Source organism: Tauraco erythrolophus, chromosome 5 (genome assembly GCF_009769465.1).
Source record: "Tauraco erythrolophus isolate bTauEry1 chromosome 5, bTauEry1.pri, whole genome shotgun sequence".
In the NCBI taxonomy this organism is placed as follows: Eukaryota; Metazoa; Chordata; class Aves; order Musophagiformes; family Musophagidae; genus Tauraco; species Tauraco erythrolophus.
This window is the reverse complement of record NC_141469.1, coordinates 66,651,546-66,657,545: the sequence shown is the minus strand read 5'-3', so window position 1 is coordinate 66,657,545 and position 6,000 is coordinate 66,651,546.

Here is a 6,000-nt window from a genome sequence, read left to right as displayed (position 1 = left end):
GAGAAAATTCTCTTTCCAAGTTCAAAGGTAGAGCAGGTGACAGTTCCCCACTGCTCTCTCTGTGTATGGGTGGCTGGCTTTGTGCTAATAATATGCATTATGCATCATTTCCATCTGTTTTAGACCTCAGAAGTCATCCAGAAAATTCTAATAAAGTATTTTCACAAATCATTATCTAAAAAATTAAGAGCGTCAGATTCACATGAAGACCAACAATATCCTCCTTAGTTACCACAGGTTTCATTTACAGCAAATGAAGGCCACTCCATGTCGAACAACGCCAAGTAAACTTTCAAGTGATTGAGATAAAGAAAGAACATTACTCACGCTTTCTAAAATTATATATGTGCCCTGAAATGTAAGCTGTTCTGTAAAAGCCTGGAGCTATGGCTACCGCGATACTTTTATTTTCCTTGGCTGTGTTTGCCATATTTTCACCAGTCACCAGAGCAAATTCTATTAACAACTGTTCTGTGCAGACTCAGCAATCCTTTATGTCAGACTACATGCATCACTGAAGTCACTAGACAAGAATAACTGACTATACCTTTGTCTTGAAAAGAAATAGCAAACAGAACCTGGAAATAGTTAAATAGAACCTACAAAAAAAACCTGCTTACTTCTTGTTTTCATCTGTGAGGCACTAAAATACATCTTTAGCATGAGTGCTCAGTATGATCCAAAAGGACTCCACTCAGGCAAAAATCCCTTCTTTACAGAACATTTGTTTAAAATAACTCTCAAGGTTTTTTTGCTTTGTTTTGTTGGGTTTTAAAAAAACTTTTTTGGGTACTGTTATTTAATACATGATACTCAAAATAAATTGTACAATACAAAATGATTTACCCCCAAGGGAAAATGACAGCAACTGAGACTTTCATTAGCGTTAGTTCCCAAACAACTAATAAAGGAACAATTCTTTGAATCAGCTTACATCCAGTGAAATGGAAGCAGTCATTATCTTCCACAGCAAGTCCAACTTTTAGCACAGCATGGATGTTTTAGATACAAAAATCTGTAGGATAATGAAAGATCACAATAGCACAAAGGAAAAGCTGGGCTTCCTGAACACCAGCAATCCAGGCTAGGCTGTTCATGCCTTTTTGTATCTAGAGCCAAAAAGTCTCTGCTGAGAAGACAGAACTCTAGAACAAGAACAGTTTACGCTGGGATGGCTCTTGTGAGACCCTCTGGTCCACCTCTCCATTTCAAAGTGAGGACATTATATCACATAGGCCTTGTCCAAATTCAATTTCTGAGTCCCTCCAAGACCATAAGGTTCCACTATCTCTCAGAGTAACCTGTGGCAGTGTGAGCTTCCACCTCTCCCCACTGCACTCGTCAGAATTTTCCTTTGAGAAACTTGTTTGTTCTCTTTTGCTATTCACCTCCAGGAAAAGTTCATCCCCTTATCACTGCTGACTCTTGTTCAAACTGGAGTTATAAGCCAGGAAAAGTACCAATGTTGTTTATTTACAAATTTAAGAGGAATGTTGTCAAGTACATGAATACAATTTTCATTTTCCCATGTTACCATAGCTACAGTCATTTATACAGCACAATAGTTTACTGCATCCGCACTTCTATTTATAAACCTCAGCATTTTGAGAAACCATAGTCTGTTTTCCCTCTAAGCCTCCACTTTTCCTCGAGTCTCTCCCCTCTCTCACTTTTAGCTCATCTCATACCTTAAGCTTTCTCTGGAAAGCAGCCTGTGAAGAAACGTTAAATCCCACAGGGGAATAACTAAAAACGTTACAGAAGTGACGGGACTTTACTTCAGCTCTCCAGGCTGAATCTGAAAATAGACATCATATGAGTCAGAGAGAAATACCAGCCTACTAGAAAATATTACTTTACTGAACACTTGCACCTGACCCATCACAGCCCCAGGGCCCAGCAAACCCTGCTACTTTTGGAACAGACAGAGGGCTGGTGGGAGTCCCCTCTGAAAATTCTGACCTGCACTCAAAACTTTTCCACTTTTGACATTGCTTTATTCACCTTTTGAGAGGAAGAATAACTACCAAACTAAGAAACACTCTCTTCTTTGGAGGTTTTTACAGATCCCGACTATATCTCATGGATTGAAAGCAAACTATTATAAAGTTCAAACCTCCCAACAATTTAGTAAACTCTAAATCCTAAAAAATTCAGTAAAAAAAAAAAGAAAGTTAAATACTGTATAAACACGTCAACATAGTATTCCTACGCCAAATACAATTTTTTATTTGGAAAAACAGTATTTCGGATGTAAGTAGTGGATTAGGTTGGTTAGCTGAACATAAATGAATTCACAGCTGGTTACCCCACAGAGAAGACAAGACGTGACAACATTTTTCCTCCAGCCGATTCATCTTCGATCACTCTATAGTGTAATTTTAAATTTCTTATTCAAAACAGGGTGACTCCCCAGCAGAGTTACAGAAAGATATCTGTACATATGGAAGGTCAAATTCTGGAATTAAGTTTTTTTTTTTAAATGGAGACTAATATAAAGCACATTCAGTAAGGGTTGCAAAAGCTGGGATGCACCTCTTCTTCCCTCACAGCTGAGTATCTCATCACACAAATCTGCTTCACAAATTTACCACAGGATTTGTTGTTGCTCTTTTTCTTTGGCTTTTTTTGGAGGTGGGGTAAGAGGGGAAAGTTGGATGTTTTTGTTTGGTTTTTAAACGCAACATATCAGATATATTCCAGTGATTTTGTGCAACAAAACATTGGCTTCATCATCTTTTCTGATATCTGTGTACTAATCCAGCAACTTGCCAACTGCTGAGACATAAATCATAGTGACATTCCTAGCAAATAGGTGTTTGCTGGTATATTCAACTGACATCAGAATTGGATGCTATTGATAGCCAGAAAGAAGCCAGAGATTAAGTCCTTCTTTGTGTGCCTGTATTAGAAACATTAACTCCAGTAATGCCTAAGTAGTACCTATGAAAAGTAAGGTTTTTTGCAATACACACTGGATGTTAGTTACATCTATGTTAGCAAGTAGTGTGAACCAGCTGGAGCAGATCTGTAGAGAAAGTGCTAGTGCTGAGGACCTGACCTCTGCAAAACTCACATTTCATGACTTTTTTGTTTTTGCCTGGTTGGCTTTTTTAATTTGGAGTATCTTTAGAGGGTGTATTACACACCAAATTAGTTCAGATTAAAAAGCTCAGCCTGCTCCTAAGTAGCGCTGCTCAAGAATTGAGCTGGTGTGTATTACTATTCAATTTCCAGCAGCAGAGAAAAAAAGGAAGATGTCTCAAAAGCTTCATTTGCCAAGGATCTGTCCCTGTTCTGACTGAACTGATGTCCCAGACACAAGAGTGCAGTTCAGCAGATGAGTTACTGTAATCTACTCTACTCATACTGCTCTAAAACTTTAACGTAATAACATGCTTAATGTAACACAGTAACGCAGTAACACAGATTTCTTTAAAACAGCCTGACATAAAAACAGCTGAGGCCAAACAAAACTAGCTACTCTTGCCGCTGCAATTGTCAGGACAGTGTTCCCAGGCTTTATAGTTAAGGCTTTAAAGGCCTATGGACACAGACAGGGGACAGGGACATTTTTCAAAGAGTTAAAGACATAAAAAAAGTATTTCCATGGCACTCATTTTTCTATCAGGTGTACTCAGTTTTATTTTCCTTCCCCAAAGAGCTGAACTTGCAAACACACTTGAGGGTCTTAACTGCCCAAATCACCGCAAGTTTACACCACTTTCTCAACAGCAAGCGTCCCACACACCGAACCAGGGGCTGACAGTATTTGTGCAACACTATGGACTACAAACAGCTATACAAGGAAACTTAATAATCAATGATGATTGCATTCAAGATTTTTTCTTAAAAAAAAAGACAGTTACAGTAGCTCTATTTTCAAATTAATCTATTAGTAGCAATCTACTGCAATGCTTGTCCTTCAGTGTAAGTATGCTGCGCGTAACACACTATTTTGGGGCAAGGAAATAAATCCTTCAAGTATTTCAAACTCAGTAATCATACCTAGCTCTCAAGTAATCTTATAATGAAGAACTAAAGTCGACTCCAAGCAAAGTTCTGCAAATGTGACCTGTACTTGCTAAATGCAGAACACCTGCAAAATCTGTTTCGCCATAAAAACAAGCCACTGCACACAAAACCAGTATTGCAGTTAACTACCAAGCATTAATAAAACAGTTTAGACCATAATAAATTTATGTCAAATTACATTCCGTAACCTAATTTTATATTGGGTTTTGTTACACGCAAAATGTTGTTACAAGAAAAGCGGATACACCTTAGTACAACTGAAATCTTAACAGACTATCAAAGAACTATTAGTCTTGATCCAATTATTGTAGAAAAAAGTGAACATTACTACACATTAAAAAAAAGTCTCAACAGTAGTAATAGCTAAAACTGCTATACATAAACTTCCTGTTACCTCACTCATTTTCCTGGTGCTACGCTTACCTTCCAACTGCTCCTTTGGAACTCGAGGCTGATGGTGTCCGTTTGTACCTGGGACATACAGCAAGTCAGCAGCAACCCAAGTCTGAGTGTGACGCTGACAGCTTCTTCCTCTTCATCTGTAGTCACCTTGGGATCACTTTTATGTTTGCCAACACACTTCTAACACCTTGCTCTTTCTTCCTCTGTCTGCATGTTCACAATTAGATCTGACTTTACTGCATACAGTGCATTTTACACTTGTTATGTACTTTTTCTCTCTGTCATACACATTTTTCTCAAAACAGCCTTTGTCTAGAGCCAGGATTGCATTTCAACTGATCACTGGGGAGTAGTTTGCAGCCCAGGTTTCCAGTGCCAACCGTGCCCCATGTCTGTACATCCCAGGTACTCTACACTCTATCTTGCACTGCCACTTGAGGCTTCTGTTATCATGTTAGATGTCTACCCCCCTACACTATCTTATTCCATTGAACTCATAAATACTCCCATTCTACACAGGTAACTACTTGCTGCTGCCATCTATGTAAAAACCTATGTGTATACCACAGAACAAAACACTCACAAATTGCTGCTATAGCTAAACCAAGTACAAAGAAAGTTCCAGGTGAGTCAAGGGAAGCTCAGGCAACACAAACATGCTGAGCCTCAGTCGTGAGCCGTAATGAGTTCCCTCACACTTGCGACCTATCACTAGCAATGGTAATAGCTGGGCTACAGATTAGATAGTCAGAAATTCACCCTCTTCTCCTTTCCCAAAAAACATAAGCATTTGTAACAGACTAGAATTGGACATTCTTTTTACTACAAAAAAAAAAAAGCAAGAACTGAGTTAAACATTAATGACTGGAATGCTATTGTTCTGAAATAGTTTGTTACCACTGTACAGTACCTGTTTGCCATCAAATTTGAGATCTACACAACCTTCTCAGTTGCACACCTACGTAATAGTACTTTTAGATATATTAGAAAATAGAATTATTACCTAAGTATATTACAGGAAACATAAAAGTCTGAAATTAAGTTCTAATTCACAGTAGCAGCATCCCGACAAGACCGTCCCTCCCTTCATGCATTAAATTTCTGCTTCATTCTTCAGTTATGTGGAAATAGAGTAAAAGTGTAAACAACACCTGCAGAGCTTCATTAGCCTTTAAACATATATCCAAAGTAATGAGGCCAAACTGAGTTCAAGACTAGAAATACATACTGCACACTTTGTCAGTTCTGTTAAATGGTTCGGAGTGACTGTATTGTTGATTAATGATTCAAAAATCATTACAACTAGTAATGATTTTTTCAGTGGAAAAAGTAATCTTTAAGATGTTTCTGTCCCACTACTTTTTTTTCCTCATTTTAAAATCTTCACAGTGTAAGGGTTTCCGTTCTAGTTATGCTGGTTTTTAATTTCCTCATACCATGCCGTCTTACATTCTAAACTTAACTGCAAAACATCTCATGGATAAGTTGATCTTTTACAGCTATTATAGGACCCTAAATATGATAGTCATTCAGCTGCTGGTCCAAATTTTCATCCAGCTACTT